The sequence below is a fragment of the Canis lupus genome, chromosome 13 (genome assembly GCF_003254725.2).
Source record: "Canis lupus dingo isolate Sandy chromosome 13, ASM325472v2, whole genome shotgun sequence".
Lineage (NCBI taxonomy): Eukaryota > Metazoa > Chordata > Mammalia > Carnivora > Canidae > Canis > Canis lupus.
In genome coordinates this window covers 41908381-41932814 of record NC_064255.1, presented here as the reverse complement: position 1 = coordinate 41932814, position 24434 = coordinate 41908381, and the positions used below count along the sequence as shown (strand labels likewise).

The 24434-nt window shown below is 35.5% G+C and overlaps 1 long non-coding RNA gene across 5 annotated transcripts in view; it reads right to left on the bottom strand.

Moving 5' to 3' along the window:
• The window catches only part of LOC112652223 (uncharacterized), a 248027-nt gene that overhangs the window by 125337 nt on the left and 98256 nt on the right, over window positions 1-24434 (bottom strand). The window contains exon 8 of one of the 5 annotated variants that reach the window (XR_007401656.1): window positions 12297-12540. The exons of 3 other annotated variants lie outside the window; for them this stretch is intronic. This is a non-coding gene — a long non-coding RNA (uncharacterized LOC112652223). Of the gene's footprint in view, window positions 1-12296; window positions 12541-22784; window positions 22934-24434 lie in introns of those variants that run through there. One more of the 5 variants, XR_004814546.2, reaches the window with a different exon arrangement.

The following is a 24434-nucleotide window of genomic DNA, read 5'->3' as shown; positions in this document are numbered from 1 at the left end:
CACACTTATGGTGTATTCTCAGATAAATTTTATATCCAGCTTTTATGGAGTTTAAAGATCTGGAATTTTATTCAATGAGACTATCCACACATAGACACTCAAGTTTGGTGTATCCTGGGACGAAAAAGCAAGGCACTCTAGCACACGAATATGGGTTTAATACGTACATTATAATGGTAATCATTTTATGCCTCATAAATTCTTCCTTGATGCTCACTGGAAATACAGCTCACACTGTGGCAAATAATCTTTGCATCCTTGTTTTTTTCTATATGTTACATATCCTGTAATAATGTCCTGACAAAAACTTCAAACAAGTTCATTGGCCTTATAGAGTTGGTTATTTTAGTCCATGTGTCACTATTAAGCAAGACTTCTGATTGTATAATTGGAAAATGTCCCTCTTTCCATCATTCATATTTTACCCTCATTCAGAGAGAACAGCCCTCCCTCAATTTGTCTCCTTCTCAGTGTAGCCTATAAAGATGCACCCACAAACATCCCCACTGCGACTGGTTACCGTGAGAACACTACCAAAATCCCAAGAGTTCTTCCATCATGTGTGCACGCTATTATACATTCACAAGAGAAAAATGCTACTAGGTGCCTTCAAGATGTTGTCTCTCCACACAGGCACGTCCATAACGTGCACATGAGACTATTTCCATGAATAATGAAATTGTAAGATTCTCCACTGTTTGTTTTGTTTTGGCTTTACCATTTTTGTAACTGATCTGCTAATGTTGCTTTTTTTTTACCTAGGTAATTTTTAGTTGACTTTCTGTGTACATGAAGTTGACTCTGCAAAGCTATAGTCAGTTATCTTAGCTCAACTGTTTAGTTACTTCAAGGTATGGATTACTCATTCTTTTTTTCTCATTTGATTGGTGGAAACAAAGCAAAACTCTTTGGTGGAAACAAAGCAAAACTCTATATCTTTACAATTCATACATTTTTATGACTATTGAAAAAAAAACACTTGTTTCAGGTTGCAAAAATGGATGTGGGCTGTAAATTGTTTTTCTGCTGCTACATATTTAATGTAATAGGCCACTGTAATGAGAATCAGGAGACCTGTCGGACTTCAATATATGTGACTCCATATGTAAACTTGGGCAACAGTCACTCAACCTTAGGGCATTTTTCTCCATCCAAAAAAATATATATAATAATAATAATAATAATAATAATAATAATAATAATAGGATGATCTCAAAGCCCCTTAGAGCTCTGATGCTTCTAGCTTCCTAATGCATTATTTTCTCAAAAGTATTAATCTCAAAAATCTTCCCTGGAACTCACTATGCAGACAAGCAGACTTCCATTTATATTTATGCACAATTATCAAAAGCCTACATTTTCAATGCAGGAAATACAGCACAGGGCATGAAGCTTGGGAGATATTCAAATATTTGCTTCTTCTTTTTGAAAGTCCCTCATGCCCAGACTTCCCCGGTTAAGAGTTCATAATGCTGAGGTCTGAAATTTGATGGCATTGCCGAATCAGAATATCTGCAACCTGCGATGTTTATTTACTCTTATAGAACCTAATCTTCCCTCTGCAACAGATAAGAACTTCCTATGGAGAAAAATCTGTGGCTCCAGGAGAGAGCCCAAATGATTTCAAACTTGCAACTTCAAGTGTGCAGCATGTTAATGTTGTTTCTGCCTCTGTCTATCTCCCTGCCTGCAGCTCGTTTGGGGTACTCTCGTTAACTCACTCCGCATGAATAAACCATAGAGAAAGCTTTGTTCATTCTATCAATACTTCCTGCATTCCCCAAACGTGTCATGAAATTTCCAACATCATTTTTTTTTTTTTAAAGGCTGAAGAGTGCATGGTCATTTAAAAAAAAAGTCTAAAACTACAACTAATGTAAAAGGGTAGAAAGTAAGATTGGCACAAGAAAGGTTATTTGGGGAAAGACTTCAGAGAAAAGAGTCAAATATCTTCGGGGTTGGTTCCTACTTGTCCAACATCAAGAACCAATTCCTCCCACTGGGCTGCATCTAAATAAATAAATAAATAAATAAATAAATAAATAAATAAATATTTTAAAAAATTAAATTAAAATAAAATAAAATAAAATAAAATAAATAAAATAAAATAAAATAAAATAAAATAAAATAAAATAAAATAAAAAGTTTTGCTGTCTGTTCAGTGTGCTTAATGACCTCAGAGTTGGGAGCCCAGCAGGAGAGGAGCTGGAGCAGTGACTGCACCGAAACAAAACAACTGTTTTCTTTCAGGAAGGCAACCTTGGTATATTCATGATGCATTTTTCACTAACAGAAATATATTTGGTATATAACAATCCTGTCCATTTAAGGATGTGGTGAAAACATTCTGCTTTCTGGATTAAATAAATTGGGGCAGCCTGGGTGGCTCAGCAGTTTAGCACCACCTTGAGCCCAGGGCCTGGTCCTAGAGTCCCAGGATTGAGTCCCACATCGGGGTCCCTGCATGGAGCCTGCTTCTCCCTCTGCCTGTGTCTCTGCCTCTCTCTCTCATGAATAAATAAATAAAATCTTAAAAGAAAAAGAATTATCTACATTTCTGCCAAAAATAAATAAATGATCATTAAACAAAAGCTTTTTATTTATTTATTTGAGAGAGAGACAGACATAGAGCATGAGCAGGGAAGAGAGGGAGGAGCAGGCTCCCGCAGGGCAGGGAGCCAGATGAGGGGCTCCATCCTGGGACCCCAGGATCATGACCAGAGCTGAAGGCACTCACTTAGATGACTGAGCCACCCAGGTGCTCCCCCTTCAAAAAAAAAAAAAAAAAAAGAACATAATCTTATACCCCAAACTGCTCCTGGACTTCCCACTTTAGTAAAAGAGGCATTCCTTTTATCTTTACCCCACTGTAAGCAGTGAAATTGTCACTTTGATTCTGACACGCAAAGGGTTAACAAAAGATTCCCTCACATGGGCCTTCACCTTGAAATGCAATTTTATAAGGTAATTAAAGAACTTTTAAATCATATTCAGAAACACATCCCCCCCCCAAAAAAAAAGAGTATTTTACAAGATGATGAATGAAAATAGGGACAAGGAGGGAGAAAGGAAAAAGGTCTCGTTGTCTGGTTTCTCTATTATCTTCCAGAGAGTGGGAAGCCAGAGAGGTGAGGGGACTTGCTCAAAGTAACACAGCCATTCAAGATATTTGCAAATACTTCTCTTATAACACAGCTGTTTCTCACCTGCAGGTGTGAGTAAAGCGTGTCTACAACGTTACACGGCCTGCTGGATGGATACGTCGTGGGGCAAATTCATAAAGAAAAAAAAAAAGAAAAATAGCCATGTTTTCTGAACTGCACAATACCTTCTCTCTGCAATTCCTCTAATACTCAACCTCATCTGTCACTCCTCTAACTTTCATTATTGTCTGCTAAATATGTCCTCAGGTTGTGTGATCTCCAGAGTTACCAAGTGGACAGCCGGGAGTCCAGGTATTACAGAAATTGGAAGAATTCCACAGATAAAGTTGATGGCAAGCATGAACAGCAATGTATATTTGAATACAGATTGCAATGCATGATTTTTGAAAGTCTGGGAATTCTGAGCAATAAATTTGGAAAATAATCTTTATTTAGTCCCATTTCATTTCTCTCTGCTTTATGTTTGTCTCCATGCATCGGATGCTAAAATTCAATGTTCATGCAGTGGCGTGCAGCCACAGGTGCTAGCAGCTCACCAAACCTATTTCACTGTTTTCCCAGGAAATCTGCTAGACAATATTTCCCAGCCTCCTTTGCACATGGGGACAAGGGGTATGAGATCACGTTCTAGCCAACAGACCATGAGTAGTAACGGTGAGCATTAATTCCGGGTCATAGTTATAAAAATGTCACCCCATGGGATTTTTTTGTGCTTCTCTCTTCTTTTCTGGCTTTATGCAAATAAACACAATTATCCACAAGATCATGGTGGAACCACAAGAAAAAAGGAGGTTGAGTCCCTGGAACATCTCTTGGAGGGAAACCACCTGGTATAGAGAACATCCCCTTTAGAATTTGGATATTTTTTGTTTTGTTTTGTTTTGTTTTTTGGGCAATTATAACCACTGGAGTTTGTTACTTTTGCTATCGTTATATTAACAAATCTGCTACCTAACTAGTGAGAATCATATTTTAATCCCTATTCATCTCGCCTTGCCAGGAAAAGCCCATAAAAATAAAATGATAAATACTTCCTAAATGTTAATTCTGGTTTATATGGTGCAGGGATTCCTTACCCGGGGCACCTGTCTCCCTGGGATCAGGGTTGGCCTCCTTTCTTCTCAGCCTATACTAGAGATTGATTACTTTAAATGACAGAGAGTCCTAGGGGGAGTGTGTTGTGCTATAAAAAATGTCCAGCAATGGTCAAAATACCACCTAATGTCCCATAACCTCCATGATACCTTTAGCATCTGTCAGAGTCACTGTAATCCAAAGGAATTCTTTTTGACTTTTTAATGTGGGGATTCCGGTCAGGCAGTGGTAACAGGACAAAAAGAGGAATGCCATCTTTTTTTTTAGTAGGGAAATTGGGAGTTAAGGGAGGTCTCAGCTTTTAAAGCCTTCCTCAATGGGTGGATATGGACACTAATTCTACATTAGGCCAGTACAATCTGGCAGTAAAAATAGGCCACTGTCTTCCCCCTGCTACTGTTTGAAAGTGCTCCCAAGGATGTCTTACTGAGCTCTGTATTATATCTCGGGAATTTTTACCCCACTTGATAGAGATCATGTTATCAGCTGTTACCTTAAATTTGCCCTGTGAACTCGTGGAATTTGAGGTCTATCAAAGTGATTATTAAGTGATCCACCACATGCTTGGTTAAAGGCAAAATTTAACATCCAGAAAATTGGGGTGAGGCATAATAGGAAGAGTGGGCTGGCCTCCTCCTGCACAAACAGCTAAATAACTAGCAAATCATTCTGAACACCCAAGAAACTGACCTAAGACTGACAGAGAAACCTGCACAACTGGAGAGAGAGGAGTGTGGAGAAGAGGGTTAGAGGAGAAGTATTCCAGGGTAATGGGCAACGTTGGGAGGTCTGGTCGCAGAGAAAGGCAGGAGAGGGAGCCCACGGGGACATGCACCTGGAGAACATTTCCACAAAGCCATTGGCTGGGAAAATGAGCGGGGCTGATTTTTGTGAGACTTTGCAACCAGCTGTTCTCAAAGATTGGAGCTTTAGAGGTCCAAAGGCTTGGCTGAAACAGAGCCCAGAGGGTGCTGCCCTACTCCTGGAAAGAAGGCACAGGAGCAAGGTAGTGGCAGTTAAAAAAAAAAAAAAAAACCTCCCAAAAAACATCCAGGACCAGATTGCTTCACAGGTGAATTTTACCAAACATTTTTAAAAAGTTAATACTTATTCTTCTCAAACTATTTCAAAAAATAGAAATGGAAGGAAAATTTCCAAAATGATTCTATGAGGCCAATATTACCCTGATTCTAAAACCAGAAAGACTCCACTAAAAAAGAAAACTACAGGGCAGTATCCCTGATGAACAAGGATGCAAAACTTCCCAATAAAATGCTAGCAAATTGGGCAGCCCCGGTGGCGCAGCGGTTTAGCGCAGCCTGAAGCCTGGGGTGTGATCCTGGAGACCTGGGATCGAGTCCCACATCGGGCTCCCTGCATGGAGCCTGCTTCTCCCTCTGTCTCTGCCTCTCTCTCTCTCTCTCTCTCTGTGTCTCTCATGAATAAATAAATAAAATTCTTTAAAAAAAAAAAAAAAAGACTTAAAAAAAATGCTAGCAAATTGAATACAACAGTACATTAAAAGAATTATTCACCATGATTAAGTGCTTATTATTCCCATTTATTCCCACCATGATCAAGCATGGTTCAATATTCACAAATCAATCAATGTGATACACCACGTTAATAAAAGAAAGTATAAGAGTCATGTGTTTCTTTCAATAGATGCAGAAAAAGAAATTGACAAAGTACAGCATCCATTCATGATAACAACCCTCAACAAAGTAGGGATAAAAGGAAACATAACTCAACATGATAAAGGCCATATCTGAAAAACCCACAGCTGAAATCATGCTCAATTCTCAATGAAATACTGAGAGCTTTTCCTCTATGGTCAGGAACAAGATGGAGATGTCCACTCACAGCACTGTTATTTATCATAGTACCGGGAGCCCTAGCCTCAGCAATCAGATAACAATAAGAAATAAGTCATCTAAATATGCAAGGAAGAAGTCAAACTTTCACTATTTCCAGATGACATGATACTCTGTATAGAAAACTCCAAAAATCCCACCAAAAAAAATGCAAGAACTGATACACAAATTCAGTAAAGTCACAGGATACAAAATCAATGTACAGAAATCTGTAGCATTTCTGTACACCAATAATAATCAGCAGAAAGTGAAATCATGGTATCGATGCCATTAACAATTGCAGCAAAAACCGTAAGACACCTAGGTATAGACCTAACCAAAGAGGTGAAAGACCTCTACTCTGAGAATAAAACACTGATGGAAGAAATTGAAAAGGACACAAAGATATGGAATAACATCCCATGCTCAAGGATTGAAAGAACATTGTTAAAATATCTATATTACCCAAAGCAATCTACACATTTAATGCAATTCCTATTAAATACCACCAGCATTTCTCATAGAGCTAGAACAAACAATCTTAAAATTTGTATGCAACCACAAAAGATCCCAAATAGCCAAAGCAATCTTGAAAAAGAAAAGTGAAGTTGGAGGCATCACAATTCCAGACTTAAGTTCTATTACAAAGCTGTAGAAATTAAGTCAGTGTGGTACGGGCACAAAAACAGACACAAAGATCAATGGAACAGAATGAAAAATCTAGAAATTGGCCTACAACTATATGGTCAACTAATTTTCAACAAAGCAGGAAAGAATATCCAATGGAGAAAAGACAGTCTCTTCAAAAAAGAGTATTAGGAAAACTGGAGAGCCACATGCAAAAGAAAGAAACTAGACCACTTTCTTACACCACATGCAAAAATAGACTCAAAATGGATGAAAGACCTAAATGTGAGACAGTAATTCATCAAAATTCCTGAGGAGTCACAGGCCATGACCTCTTTGACATTGGCCAAAGCAAAGGCTTTCTAGATACATATCCTAAGGCAAGGGAAAACTATTGGGACTTTATCAAGATAAAAAGCTTCTGCTCAGCAAAAGAAATAATAAAACTGAAAGACAACCTATGGTATGGGAGAACGTATTTGCAAACAACATATATAATAAAGGATTAGTATTCAAAGTTTATAATGAACCTATTAAACTGAACACTCCCCCCCCCAAAAAAAAGAAATAATCCAATTAAGAAATGGCAGAAGACACAAAGAGACTTATTTCCAAAGATGACATACAATGGCCAACAGATAGATGAAAAGATGCTCAACATCATTCATCATCAGGCAAATACAAATAAAAATCACAATGAGCTATCACCTTATACCAGTCAGAATGGCTAAAATTAACAACACACAAAATAACAGGTGTTGGTGCGGATGTGGAGAAAGAAGAACTCTCTTACATTGTTGATGGGAATGCAAGCTGGTGCAGCCACTCTGTAAAACAGTATGGAGATTTCTCAGAAAGTTAAAATTAGAACTTCTTACAATCTAGCAGTTACACTACCAGGTCTTTATCCAAAGGATAAAAAAAATAGTGATTCGAAGAGATACGTGCAGCCTGATGTTTATAGCACCATTATCAGAAATAGTTAAATTATGGAAAGAGCCTAAATAGCCAACAACCAATGAATAGATACAGAAGAGGTGTTATTAGATGCAGATAATTTATTAATACTCGGCCATCAAAAAGAATGAAATCTTGTCATTTACAAGGATGCGGATGGAGCTAGAGAGTATGATGCTAAGTGAAATATGTCAAAGACAAATACCACATGATTTCATTCATATGTGGAATTTTAGAAACAAAACAGACGAACATAGAAGAAAAAATGAAAAAAAGGAGGGGAAAACCAAAGAACAAACTCTTACCTAGAGAGAACAAACTGAGGGTTGCTGGAGAGGAGGTGGGAGGGGTGGGGAGGTGGGTGGATGGGTTAAATAGTTGATAGGGATTAAAGAGTGCACTTGCGATGAGCACCAGATGTTGTATGGAAGTGATGAATCACTAAAGTCTACACTTGAAACTAATATTACACTGCATGCTAACTGGCTAGAATTTAAATTAAAAACAAAAAATAAAAAAAAGAAAGAAAAGGAAAGAAAAGAAAAGAAAAGAAGAAAAGAAAGAAAAGAAAAGAAAAGAAAAGAATCACAACCCTGAACTGTTATTTTCTTCCACAGTAAACTTTTGTTTAAAATGACTGTCCTTTTAAAGTACACTTATCATAATGTGCACTGAGTAATGTATAGAATTGTTGACTCACTATATTGTATACCTGAAACTAACATAACACTACACAGTAATTATACTGGAATCAAAATAAAATTAGAAAACAACAATCCTCCCTAATTTCATACTGAAATCTAATAAATGGTGACCTTCATTTTGTCTTGTTGGAAACAGACCAACAAACAGCACCAACAAATCCAAATAATCAATCAGTCAATGATTCTGATTTAGACTCACTGGTTTAGTCTCAAAATTGTTTAATATAGTCATAACTCTACCCACAACATAAAATTCCACTGGGTTGGACAACAGAGAACTCAAGCATTTCCAGTCTCTCCCCAGGATGATCGTGCTGACTAGCTACCCTGATTCTTTCTAGTGAATGCTAAATAAAACGCTAGCCAAAGTCCGGGTAAGCCAAAAAGTTTCTCCTTAGGAAAATCTATATTCTCAGGCTCAGTTAACTGAAAATTGTATACAGATATTAGTATTGCTAAGCACAATATTGAGGAATTGATAGATTTTCTGAGTATCTATTTTGATACTCTGATGCTAAAATCTTGCTTTTAACATTTATCATTATTAGGGATATCTATATCATAACGCCTCTCCATTTTGAGTTAAATGTGTTGTAAGGAGTGAAATAAGATTCCCCATCAACCATTTTATGTTTTAGTAATTAGAAAGGAATATAAATTTTCATCCTGGTTGAGAAATGTTCTAACTCTATTTAAATGAGGACAAATAAAAACTGGTAGAAACTATAAGGATGTAATTAAATGGACAGTGTTTTTAGAAACAATTAAATGCATATTGGAATCCTGACACTTGTGGTAAGGATGAGATGGTAAATCAACTTGTCAGTGAGTAACTAATGAAAATAAACATGGTTACGAGGATTCCTTTAAAATTCAGATAATCGGAGGAGTTGTGCAATCAATCTCTGAGTTTAAATGTCTGCAAAATAGTTTTTCAGAATCATTAAACTACCGTGCTGAACAGCAATAAGGAAGATACGCTGTGTGGCCAGGTTAAAACTGAAAATGGTACAATTCAAAATGTGATATAGGTAATAGGTATGTGTAATTTATTCTTTTTCACATGGAAGGGCATTTAAAAGTAATTTCCTGGGAGTATATCTCTTTATCAAAGAGACCTGGTCTCTCTGTTATAGTGATATCTTTGTTATTTAGTAGAGGTGCTCTATAAATAGGTCCAAAAACAAAATGAAAAAAAACCACCAATCAGTAAAAATTAAACAGGTAACCTGATCTTATGGGCCTTATAGATTAGTGTTTCACAGCAAGGACTTAATCACATTTCTCTGAATTACCTTCTCGTGAGCATCCTATGTATTGGCATATACCATGGTCTCAAGTCCTCAGAACCAGAGGCATAATAAACCAAGCCAGAAGCTCTACCATATTTTCCTCCACTCTGGTGCTCTTCAAATACAAGAATGTTTTCTCTAAGCCTCACTGAGAGTAATTTTGTGTGGATTGTTCAACATTTCTCCAGGCAATTGGGGTAAAGTGTGTCTAGGGATGAGTCAGGGACTCTACTATGTCTCTTAAAAAAAGCTAATTATACTCTTATGGGATGATAATTACCATCACAGACTGACAATCTCCAAGGTTTGAATGTATTTTGAACATTTAAATAGTCCACGTCCTTTCTGATTCACGAATCTTTTTATGTACAGGGAAATTAGTACTTCTCAGGAGACTACTACATGCCTACAAACAGTTCTTTGTAGTTGTTGTTGTTGGCATGCCTTACTACAAAAGTAAGAACATCATTTCTTATATTGTACTCATATTTATTTCTCTTTAGTCTTGGAGCATAAACTACCTGGAGTAGTATTTCTTACAACATGGCCCCTCAATCAAACTCAACACACTAGCTCCTAATGAAAGCAACAATAAACATTTTTTTTAAGATTTCATTTTTAAGTAATCTACACCCAACATGGGGCTCAGACTTACAACCCTCATATCAAGAGCTGTATGCTCTGCTGTCTGACCCAGCCAGATGCCCTGAAAGCAAAAATAATCTTAATTAAACTTTGCTGAACACAAACATGCATTAAAAAATGTTATTCCGTAATATAGACCTAAAAGCAAATAATAATATAATAATAGAGATTTATATTTATAATATTTATAATATATTTCTTTCTAAACTCTTACATTGTATCTGTATCAGTCAGGGCTCCCCAGAAAAGCAGAACCAGTGGGAGATTTTCTATATATATTATTAGTATATATAATTATTTACAAATAGAATTAGAGTTAAATCTTATTTTATGAAATGTTGTATTAAGTAGTTGTCCTGTAAGTTCAAAACCATTTAAAATATAAATTGTACTTGGAAATACCATAAGTGATCATCAATAGTCATGATAGGGGTACAAAGATGCGTGAGGTAAGGGGATGGCTCTCTATTGTAATCACTTACCATTTTCAATAGACATGTATTTTACAATTCCATTTGGAAATTAACCAGATTTCTAAAGTATACTGGGCACAACTTTTCAGTACTAAAAATCCCAGTGTCTCTCCAACCATCTTGGGTCTCAAGATTAATTTGAGAGGTATTGCAGAGATGGAAATCTAAAATTATAAGTATAAATTTAAGTGTGTATACAGACAGACAGACACACAGACACACACACACACACACACACACACACACACACACACCTGTTAGGGAACAGAGGAAGAGCCTAAGTGGAATATAATTGAACCAGGAAGATCAATTGTAATAGAGGGCCGCACCTAGGAGAGGGATGCTCTTGAATGGGGAATAGTTTTACTAAAGTTGGAATTGACATCGTCAATGGAATAAGAGACAAACAGCAAGACAGAGATACATTTTCCCCAAGGCCAGGAGGGATATTCTCTAACAAGGAGATTCCTACAGTGATTATTTTCGTCTTATTCACTCTCCCTGTGGGGCGCTCTATAGTTATTTCATAAAGAAATTCTACTTTCCCTTACCATGGTTTTCTTTTTCATTTTAAGTCCAAATATTAGTCTTTCTGGCAGAGAAGGCAGAAACAATTAGCAACTGAACAATTCTTCAAGGAATTGTGTAGAAAAAGCTTCCAAATCATGAATGTATAGTTCTGTTTTGTTCACTGGATTTTAACCCACGCAATTTATTCATATAAAAATATTTACATAGATGTTTAACAATTCTTTCTATACAGATGGCAAGAGATCTACCGAAAGTACACACACTCTTATATATGACTTACCAGCATTTTCCAGATCACCCAGAGGTTACTATTAACTGTAACATTATAGATCTATGGCAAATTTTAGGTCATTTCTTCTAGGACAGAAAAAAAAAAAAAAAAAAAAAAAAAAAAAAAAAAAAAAAAAAACCTTAGACTCTTCACCTTTCATTTCCATAGTAATGAAAAAGAATATGGAGCAAGAGAATTTGGTGCTCAGAAATATTAGCTACTATTTACATGAGATGTCCAAGGGAACATTGTGAGGGAATCTTAAGGCTAAACGAGGCTAAAAACACCAGTTATTTAGCCAAGTTTTCCAAGACCAGGACAAAGAAAACAATCAGTGAGCCAAAAGGCAAAGCAGAATGCAGATGAGCGAGTTAAATGAAGCCATTAAAACAGAAACTGAGCAGAAATAAAGGAAAGTTAGACAATGAGAACAGGCAGTTGCGTATGGAGTGGGCTGAGCTGGAATTGTACCTGGAACAGATAACGGCCACCTGAGAAGAACCCAAACAAGTGTGTCTATTGAATCATGTCATGGATATATGTGGCTTTCATCAAGATGAATGGGTAACCTACCTGTCATTCCAGCAAACTGCACCTAGAAGTATTCATAAAACTGCAGGACTTTGTGAGGCACCGTAGGATGCCGAAGGTAATGACGGTATTTCAAGTGCCCCAGTTTGTCTGAAAGACTATCTTTTACTCTTCACCCTCTTTCAAAAGGCAAAAGGGCGACCAAAAGGTCTTTCATACCTACTTAGGTAGGACAGTAACATTGACCATGACGGATCATTGCCTGGAGTCCACACCTAGTCAAATATTCCAATTTTCTTATCCTTCCTCTTCATGAAAATGTAGAAACCTCACAAGAGATGCCAATAGACAGAAGAGGTTGTGGACTGTTCATTTCCAACACACCAGGCCGTCACTTCTGAAAGTGCAAACACATATTAGGGCATTTACAGATGACTGAGAAAGCCAAGGGTAGTTTCAGATTACCAAATCAGAAGAGGTGGGAGGAAAGGAAAGTAGTTAAATACTGAATCTTAGTTACAGAACCAAAATATTTAATTTAAATAATGTAAACATGCTTAAAGTTCTTCTCTCTCCGTTTCTGGAGAGAGGTACCTGACAGCTTGCACAAACCTCTACTTACCCCCTTGGGCTTCTAGGAAAGGGGGGAAAAACTACCTAAAGCAAGTAATATTTTGACTGTCGAAGAATTATGTCAATGTGCAGTGTTCTGAGAACTTGTTCAATACAAAGAAAGTAAATAGTCTCCTTGAAGTTTTTCAAACTTCAAAGATAGGTGACCAAGGACATCTCATACTTAGCAGGACATCATAGGGGATTTTATTAAAAATATGCTGTGTAATGTTATGGAAAAGAATTATTCATCCTTAATAATGCATATTTAATATATGGGAGATATATAGGTACCTTAGGGAACTCTAGCCTGGGGCATAATTTAATCAAGATAAATTTAAAATCCCTTAGATTGAGAGATGTCGTCTTGTTTACCGAAAATGCCACATGTAGTTGAAGCACTGACATCCCTTCTAAGACATTAGTTTTATATAACAGAAAATGTCTCCTGCTTCCTGGACAAAAGTGCATGAGGCCTCATGTCCTATTAAGCTGAAAGCATGAGTTACAAAATGAATTAAAAAAACAAAAGGGAAATAAAAGGGGGCTTTAGTATTTTTTACAAGGACAGCAAATCTCTCAGATTCAGAAGGGAAGAAAACATTCATTCATAACAGTCTGTTTTCAAGCGCTTGTCTCATCACCCATATTTGGTTATGAACTGTCATTTCTGTTGCACCTTTTGTTCTCTCGGGTAGTGGTGGCTAATATGAATTATTCTTTAATTTATAAAAGAGGTTATCTTTCTTTTTAAGTTTTTTTTCTTTCTGTAGCACTTAAAAAAAAATACCATTGAGAGTCAAGAGAACTTTCCACCTCTATTCTCATGACTGTCAAAATATATTCTGTTCTTCTTTACAATAGCATTACACCAAACAACTATCAACATTCTTCCTCCAATTGTACACAATACATTCATATCCATGCAGAATGGGAATAAGTTAAAAGTCGTTTCCAAATGCCTAAAATCTTGACGTCAATGTAACAGCTATATGAATCAGATTTGTGGGTGAGATTTTTACCTGGTTCCAGAAATGGTGAGCAAGTTAGTGATTCTTAGGTTCCTCATATTTAAAATTAGAAAAAGAAAATGAATAAAACCGTTTTCACAGAAAGAAGCAAAGGTTTGCAGCATTTTTTCACTAATATCAGTAGCATCACATGTGTGAACTGCGTTGATGGTTTAAGACCAATATCCTGATTCATCCTCTTTGTAAAAATGGTAACATTAGGCTTAATGGTAACATTAGACTTGAGTATTATTCAAAATGAATTATTAAAAAATAAACAACTGTACTTACACACTGAGACATCTTTGCAAACATTATAGGATGGGCATGTGGACATATGACATTGTTCTGTCTTATGTATTCAAAAATGGGAAAACTAAATGGAGGATAATGCATATTTGTTTTGGACTCCAAACAATTTTAATTTTATAAATTCAGTGTTGGAGCTACTTTATATGAATAACTGTACTGATTTCCACACTGTGAATATCAAATAGGCATTATTAATTATTACTGCCATTGCACAAATGAGAAAACAATCTCTTGAGAGATTTTTACTCTAGTCACATAGATAAGAAAGAGGGGAACACAACACGAACCCAGATCTAAGTTTAATGGGAATCTTCCACTGTACCTCAATGCATTTAATGAATATCTAGTTAGTATCAGTTGAAGAAAGAGATCACAAATGTAATATGTTACACACATGCAACCTCCTACTGGAAATCTCCTGATAACTAACAGAAATCTCATAGTGTGTCGAAAATCAAGGTAACTACCAAACATCTCCTCACACACACCGCCACTGAAACAACACAAAACAAATTTTCTTGAATGGTTCTCCTCATCTCAATAAATGGCACCACAGTGTGCCCCTGAAAACTCTGCCCCATATCCAGAGGTCAACCTTTCCATCACTCTCTAAGTCCCAATATTCCCATTTGCCTCTTTTTCTACTGTAAACTCTAGCCAAAGCCACTTCCTTTCTCCTTTAGAATATGACAAGCATCCCCAAACCTGCCTCCCTACTTCCCTATGTGTCAACCCCTCCCTCAGTGATCTATTTTCACAGTAGCCATAGTGATATTTTGAAAAATCACAAGGTCTTGGCTCCTTTTTTGTTTTTTTTTGTTTTTTGTTTTTTGTTTTTTTTTAAACAGGGTGAAAGAGAGAGAGGGCCGGGGGAGAGGGAATGAGGGAATCTTTTAAGCAGGCTCCATGCCAGTGTGGACCTCTCCACACGCAGCTCTATCTCACAACCCTGAGATCATGATCTGAGCCAAAATAGAGTCAGATGCTTAAATGACTGAGCCACCAAGGCACACCGAGACTCTTGGCTCTTGATTTTCTACTTCCCACACACTCTGCTATGATTCCTTGGTTGCTTTTCCATTGCTAACAAGTCAAAAAAAAAAAAAAAAAACTCCTTTATGATGAACAGAGATCCAAATTTGATATTTTCCTGTCTACCTCTCCAGCTACACTTCCCAGCATTCCTTTCTTTTCTTGTCTTAGTTCTGGTTGTTAGAAAAAGCCTAGATTGAGTGGCTTAAAAAGTAGAAATTTATTTTTCGTAGTTCTAGAGGCTGGGAAGTCCAAGATCAGAAATGCCAGCCTGGTTATGTCCTGGTGAGAACCTGCTTCTTCACTTACAGATGGTTATCTTCCCATCATGTTCTCACTTGGTGGAGAGAGCAGGGGAAGAAACCTCTCTTGTGTTTCGTCTCATAAGGGTCCTAATCTCATTCATGAGGGCACTACCCTTATGACCTAACTACTTCTCAAAATCCCCATCTCCTAGTACCATCACACTGAGGAGGTAGGATTTCAACAAATGAATTTGCTGGTGACACGAACCCTTAGTCCATAAAACTGATTCCTACCCCAAAGTTTCTCGATCACTTTCCCAATTTGGGGAATATGCCGTCCCTTTTCCAGTCTATGACTCTACATGTGTGCGTCTTCTCTCTTTCTAGAATATCCTTTCTCTAGTCCTTTGTATAGTTACTATTCCTTAGAAATCTCAGCCAAAAATTTCCTGACTCATCTTAGTTAATGAAAATTGTTTGCCTGCTTACGAGCTACCTCTTCACTTTATTTCCCCCATTATCTTCAATTATTATTTCCTATTTATTTTCTTGTTTATTGTGTCTCCCTAAGATCAAGGTCAAATTCAAACTTGTATTCTCAGCTCTTGTCAAATGCTAGATGACCACACAATTATTATATCAGCTAAAAGTAAGAAAAAAATGAGGGGGACAACACCAAATACTGGCAAGAAATATATGGATGATGAAATCACATCATTCATATATTGTTGGTGAAACCACAAACTGGTACAGCACTCTGGAAAACAGTTTGGCAATTTCTTTAAAAAACTAAAACATATGCTAAAATACTACCCAGCAATTGTACTTCCGGATATTTATCCCAAAGAAATAAAAATCTGCACAGAATCTTCCATACCAGCTTTAATTTTAAAAGCCCAAGGCTGGAAACAACCAAAATGTTGGATATGTGAATGGTTAAACAAATTGTGGTACATCTATATGATGGAATACCACTCAGCAATAAAAAGAAATAAACTGTAATGTATAGAATTGTCGAATCATTATATTGTATACTCAAAAGTAATTCAACACTCTATGTTAATGATACTTCAATTAAAATTTTTTGAAGGAATAGATTACCGAACCATGCAGTAAACTGGATGGATCTTAAAGGTATGCTGAGTAGGGGAAAAAAATAATAAAAAGTTCTCATATCCCATATGTAACTTTTAGAAATTAATATGAGGTAAAAAACATATTAGTGATTTCCACGGGTTAGGGATGATGTAGGGTTTGGGGTGGGTGTGACTATACAGCATTAGGGAGAGCATCATGGTGATGGAACAGTTCTATATCTTGATTGCAAGATCAAGATGATCTTGATGAATTTACACATATGAACAACTGAGGTAGAACTATGTGCACACATTGTGCCTATGTCAAATTCCTGTTACTGATATTTTATTCTAATCATAGAAGGTGTAAAAAAAAAAAAAAAGAAGGTGAATCTACTGGAGGAAACTAGGTAAAGGGAATATGAAATCTGTGTAATACATCTGAAATTTCCTGTGACTCTACAATGATTTCAAAATAAAAAGATTAAAAAAATGTTGTGTTCAATAAACAACTATAGCTAAATTTATAGAATGTGTACTGTATGCGAATATTTTATATACATTAATTCATGTATAATGATCAATAATAGGATCATATTGACACTGCTGTTATCATCCCTAATTTACAACCTAGTAGTTTACTCTAAGTCACGCAGCTGCTATGGGGAAGACTCACAATTTTAAGCCAAGCAGTTTGGCTTCAGAGAATGTGTTCTTAATCACGACACTATGCTTCACAAAAAATGATTCTTGAATGAAGGAATAAATAGGATTTTTAAAAAAGAAACAGATGTATTTCCTCAAAGGAGAGGCATCATACAAACTTTTGGACAAACACAGGTTGACTTTAACATCCCCTCTCCATTCAAATCTTTGTAGTTTTACATTGATGAGAAAAAGAAAAATCGAGCTAAGGAATACAATGCTACATATCCTCTATTATCAAATTCTCAGAATTCCCTGATTAGACTATCCTAGAGGTAGAAATTTTTCATACTTTTGGAAAGCTTGTTTTAGTCGCAATGTTTCTGGAAATGCAATCACCATAATGAGTGCAAATACATGTAATACTTGATAGATACCAGCCCAGAAAATAAGAAGAACTTAGTAAAAACAAGAGGGCTGATTCTGTTATATCTGCCATCTAGTCACTCAGGATTTACCTTCTTTAACACATTACTTATCATAATCCAATTTTATCTATTTCCTAAAAGAATTGTCCACATTAATCATATGGATTTATTCACATTTTTCCCCTCAAAATGCTGGATGCATTTTTTCCTGAATCACCTAGTCTATTACTGTCAATATTCCACATGGATGAACTACATTCATACATTTCCTGAAAATATTGGTTAAATTAATAAAGAAAATACCTGGTCAATGTTTTCAAGAGTTCAAAGTCTACTGAAAGGAATAGAGACAAAGAGGGAATATTAATGCAAGGTGATGCATATTCTCAATTATTCTTTTTTTCAGCTTTATGGAAATATAACTTTTAATTGTATAAACTTAAGGTGTCTAATATGAATTTGATCCACAGAAATATTGTAAAATTATCTTCGCATATGGTTAGTTAACACAGTCTTCCTCACCTAATTATAACAGTTTTTTTTGTGTGTGTGTGTGGTGAGACATTTAAGATCTACATTCTTAGCACATTCAAGCTTTTTTTTTTTTTTTTTTTGAGAAAGAGATAGGGAAGAGGAAGAAGGATAAGGAGGGAGAGAATATTAAGCAAAGAATATTAAGCATACCCAGCACGGAGCCTGATGAGATCATGACCTGAGCTGAAATCATGAGTTGGACACGTAGCCAACTGAAGAACCCAGGTGCTGCTGTGGTGCAGCACTTCTAACTACGGTACCCTACTGAATGTAGGATACCCAGCACATATCCATCTTATAACTAGAAGTTCATACCCTATAAATAACATCTCCCTATTTCCTCCACTGCCCAGTTCTTAGTCATTCCTCATCAAATTCTCTATAAACTTTAAGAGACATTTTAAGATTCCTCATACAAGTGAGGTCATACAGTACATGCCATTATCTGACTTATTTCCCTTAGCACAATGCCCTCAAGATCTAATCATGCTGTCAACAATGGCAGGATTTATTTCTTTCTGTGGCTTAGTAATATTCCATTATATATATCATATTTTCTTCGTCCATCCACCCGTGGACACTTTGGTTACTTCCATGTCTTGGCTATTGTGAATAATGCTGCAATGAATATGGGAGTACAGATATCTCTTCAAAATAGTGATTTCATTTCCTTAGGTTGTATTCCCCTAAGTGGGATCATTAGATCACACAACAGCTCTATTTTTTTAATTTTTTGAGGAACCACGGTACTTTTCTCCATAATGGCTATATCAATTTACAGTCTCACCAAGAGTACACAAGGGTGCCCTTTTCTCCACATCCTTGAAAATACCAACTACTATCCTTTTTGTAATAGCCCTTCTAGCACAGGTGAGGTGATATCTCGTTGTGGTTCCGATTTCCATTTCCCTGATAGGTAATGCTGTTAAGCATCTTTTCATGTATTTCTTGGGCATGTGGATGTCTTCTTTGAAAAGGGGCTATTCAGGTCCTATACCCATTATTAATTATTTTTTTGTTTTGTTTTTTTGGTGGGGGCTAATTGAATGAATTCCTTATATATTTTGGATGTTAATCCCTTATTGGTTATATAGATTACAAGTATTTTCTCCCATTCCATGAGTTGCCTCTTCATTCTGTTGATTGTTTCTTTTGCTGTGAAGAAGCTTTTTAGTTTGGTGTAGCCACGTTTATTTTTTCTTTCATTGCTTTTGCTTTGGGTGTAAGAGGCAAAAAATCACTGGTTAAGACCAATGCCAATTAGCTTTTGCTCTGTTTTCTTATAAGAGATTTACAGTTTCAGGTTCTACATTTGCCTTTAATCCATTTCCAGTTAGTTTCTGTAAGTGGTGTAAAATAGGGATGTTGTTTCATTCTTTTACATATGAATAACCAGTTCTGCAAAGAACATCTCTTGAAAAGATTAACCTTCCCTATTGAGTATTTTTGGTTCTCTTGCCAAATATTAGTTGATCATATGTGGAGGTTTATTTCTGAGTTCTTTATTCTCCTCCAATCGTCCATGTGTCTGTTTTTATGCCAGTACCATACTGTTTTGATTATTTTAGTTTTTATAGTATAGCCTCAAAACAGGCAATGTGATGCAGCTAAGGTGATGCTTTGTTCTTTCTTCTCAGGATTGCTTTGGCTATTTGGGGGTTGTCAATGGTTTCATACAAATTCTAGGGTTTTTTCTATTTCTGTGAAAAATGCCATTAGTATTTTGATAGAGATTACACTGAATCTGTAGAACACTTTGGGTAGTATGGACATTTGAAAAATGTAAAATTCCAATCCATGAACACAGGATATCTTCCCCTTTATTTGTGTTTTGTGCTATTTGTTTCATTAATGTCTTATGGTTTACAGAATTTTCACATCTTCAGTTAAATTTATTCCTAAGTATTTTATTGTTTTTGATGCTTCTGTAAATGTAATGGTTTTATTTTTCAGATATTTTATTGGTGGTATATGGAAAGGCAACTATTTATTTTCTATATGTTGATTTTGTGTCCTGCAACTTTACTGAATTCATCTATTAACACTAAGAATTTTTCTGTGGAGTCTTTTAGGGTTTCCTATATATAAAATCACCTCATCCACAAACAATGATGATTTTACTCCTTCCTTTCCAGTCCCCTTTCTTTCTTTTTCTGCCTAATTGCTCCGGATAAGAATTTAAGTCCTACTTCGAAAAAGTTGTGAGAGTTGGCACCCTTTTCTTACTTCTTGACCTTAGAGGAAAAGCTTTAGCTTTTTACTGTTATGTATGATGTTAGCTGTGTTTAAGTCACATATGGCCTGTATTGTGCTAAGGTTTGTTCTTCCCATACTCAATTTCTTGAGAGTTTTTCCTTTTTTTTTTTTCTTTTTCATGAAAGGGTGTTGAAATTTCATCAGTTTTTTTTCTGCATCTATTTTAAGGATTATATGTTTTATCTTTCACTCTATCAACGAAGTGTATAATGTTTATTGATTTGTGTATGTTGAATCATCCTTGCTTCCCAGGGATAAATCCTACTTGATGATAGTGTATGATCCCTTTGATGTGCTAGGGAATTCTGTTTGCTAGAATGCTGTTGAGGATTTTTATGTCTGTATTCATCAGGGATATTGGCCTGTAGTTTTCTCTTGTGTCTTTATCTGGATTAGGTAATCGAGTAATGCAGATTTCATAAAATGAGTTTGGGATTATTTTCTCTCTTCAGTTTTATTTTTGGAGAATTTGAGAAAGGATTAGCATTAATTTTTTTTAAATGTTTGGTAGAATTTACCAGTGAAACCATCTGGTCCTGAACTTTTCTTTTGGGGGATTTTTTTTTTAAGTTACTCCTTCAATCTTCGTAGGTATTATTGGTTTGTTCAGATTTTCTGTTTATTCATGATCCTGCCTTGGAAGGTCATGCTTCTTGAAATGTATCTATTTCTTATAGGTCATCCAATTTTTTGGCATAGAATTGTTCATAGTAGTCTTCTATGATTCTTAGCATTTCTGTGGTGTCAGTGTAATGTGGCCTTTTTCATCTATAGTTTTGATGATTTGAGTCTTACCTTTTCTTTCTTGGTTAGTCTAGCTAACCATTTTGTTTATCCTTTTAAACAATCAACTGTTATTTTCATTAATGTTTTTCTACTGTCCTAATGTCTATTTCATTTATTTTTGAAAATTTTATTTATTGATTTTAGAGAGAGATAGAGAGGAGAGCAAGAGCAAAGGGAAGGGGAGACGGAGAAAGAGAATCCAAAGCAGACTCTGTACCACTGCCACAGGGCTTGATCCCAGGACACCAACATCACAATCTGAGCCAAAATTAAGAGTCAATCACTCAACGAAATGAGCTATCTAGGCACCTCTCATTTATTTCTGCTCAAATATTTATTATTTCCTTCCTTCTGTCAATTTTGGGCTTAGTTTGTTATTCTTTTTCTAGTTCCTTTAGGTGTTGACATCTTTCTGGTCTTTTTATGCATGAATTTGTAGCTATAAATTTCTCTTTGGGAACTTTTGCTTTTGCTGTATCCCATAAATTTTGGCATGTTGAGTTTAGTATGTTGTTTTGTTTGTCCCAAGATATTTTTTCCTTATGTTTTCTTTCTTGACCATTTGAATATTCAAGAGTGTGTTGTTTAAGTTCCATGTATTTGTGAATTTTTCAGTTCTCCTGTTATTGATTTTTAGTTTGTATCATTGTGATCAGAAATGGTACTAGATATGATTTCACTCTTCTTAAATGTGTTAAGGCTGCTTTATAGTCCAACATATGATCTATTCTGGAGAATTTTCCCTGTTCACTAGAGAAGAATGTATATTCTGATGCTGTTGGATGGAATATTCCATATATATTAAAAATCACTTGGTCTACAGTGTTATTCAGGTCTACCGTTTCCCTCTTCATTTGCCATGTGAATAATTGATCCACTGTTAAAAGTGATGTTTTGAAGTTCCCTATTATTGTTGTCCATATCTCCCTTTCATTCCCTTAATATTTGCTTTAAATATTTAGGTCCTCCAACGTTGGAATGGACACATAATTGTCATATCCTCATAATGAATTGACCCTTTACTTACTATTTCTGTCTCTAGTGAATTTCCATTACTTGCTTGAACAATTGGGAGAATTGTGCCCTTTTTCTAATAAATGTATTAATAAACTTGAGAATAAACAGATGCTTGATTTCCCCTCCCAGATTTAACATATTATATTGTTTAATTAAATGTAGGAGGATTGAACAAAAATCTTCATAACTGTGTGCAATACAGAAAATGATTGAAGTAGATGAAAGTGCAACTAACTAGAAATTATCAAAAACTACCTTAGTTAAATCAGTAATAAAAATGAAATTATTATTATATACCAGATACCTTATTTTACAAGCTATTTATATTGGAACAACATATTCTACCTATGACTTAAGTTCAGGAAAAAAAGGACAGTAAAAAAATGGTATCATACACAAAGAAGGGTAACTCACATTTTTAGTCTAACAACAAATAGTGTTTACAGAACAAGTTGTAGCTCATTCTGCGATACAAAACTATCCTGAGGGTTTTTCTTTTTCACCTTCAAATCAAAATTCAAATTAGAATCAGAAATGAAATGATGTTCTTATTTCAGCAATGAATACATAAGTGACTTGATTTTTCTTAAGACCGCATTTTTTAACGTTCATCTGGGTATAACACTCTAAAGAGTCCCTTTCAATCCTTAAAAGATATGCAGTTTGTGAATGTAAAACACACCTTTTTCAGCTCCACTTATTCTGCAGAAGGACCTTTCCATATCAAGGATTAACACAATATGCATCATGGGTTCAAAAATTTCAATTTGCAGCTATCCTTAGCAAATAATGAGAACCATCTGGACTGATTGATGTGGAGATTGAAAGTAATTGATCCTGCAATTGAGAAGCTTTTATGAAACATGAAATTAAACAAGATGATATTAAGCATTCTAAAGTTCATCGGAATGACACACCAATGTGTTACCACTAGCTGTTCATTTTCTTTATATAAAAAAGCCCTGACTGGAAAAATATAACAGAAATAGAAGCTAAAAATAAAAAATCTAGATATTGATGTATTGATCAAAGGTCCACAGCTGGTTTACTTTGTTACAAAAAAACATTCTATGTGGTGCAAAAGTCTTTGATTTCTTGACAAATGTCACTTGCAGGTGAGACATTATTAATGGAATTATAATTACTAATATGCACAGATCACCCTTAAAAAGAGCAAATTATAAAAAAAATAAAAAAATAAAAAAGAGCAAATTATGTATAAAAGAATTAGCAATAACTTAACCTTTGAATAAAAGTTTACATTATTTCAGATCCTTTTCTTGCTATCTTCCTCTTTGAAAAAAAAAAAAAAAGTGCTTCAGAAGGCCAGTTAAATATTGCCTGATTTTCACAGCAAACTTTGAGGTAAACAGAGTTTATTCTTCCCACTTTAAAGATAAATAGCTAAATCTCCCAGAAACTCTATCATTTGCTCTAGGCTAGGTGAATGGTAGACTGAGCTAAGAATCCAAAGTTTTTACATTTTAAATTTATAGCCTAAAATGTATTCTAGTATATCACGTTGCTTCTTGATAAGGAAACACAGACAACTGAAAGCATAAATATTGCTTTGCTAGAAAGTTTTTTTTCCCCAATATTCCATATCGCTAATGATTCCATTTATTTCCCTGTATAAAAAGACATTTATTTAGGGGAATTATTCCACATTTGTGTTGTATTCAACTACATCACTAACTTAGACATCATTCACAAATCTCCAACATAAAAGGACATCTGGCACCAGTGGCCAGTGTGACTCCAGCTTGAAAGAGAAGGCAGGCAATCTGTGACCTAAGGAAGACATCTGAGAATTTATGAATGTTCGGGAAGTAGTGTAAAAGAAAAAGATCTGAGCCTGGTAGAAAGCTACCATTTCTGGAGATGCTTAACGCTACAAGTATCTTCTCAAAATCGGAGCATAAGGTACAACAACGGCATCCTATGATATAATCTTGGACATCATTCTCAGTAAGGAGCACTATAAAATGTGACAAATTTTAAAATGTGACCAAGAAAGAAGCTAAGAATTCTTTGTTGTACATCTCAGTGCTGAAAGGAAAATAACCTAGCTTGACATCCAGAAACATAATCATGTATTCAGAAAGATGAATATTAATATTTATATTACATTAAAAACAAATCATATAATGTATAGTCATGGAATTATGCATATTTACATAGGGAAGCAATATCCTTTTTGTTTCTCGTAAGCTGCTAGGGAGGTTTCATGTAGAAAATGCGATTTCATAAGCAATGCTAAGAAAAAACACCTCTCGTGAGATTGTGGAGAAAATAGCATATTTCAGAAATAAAACACTCCCTGAGGAAGCTCAGGGGC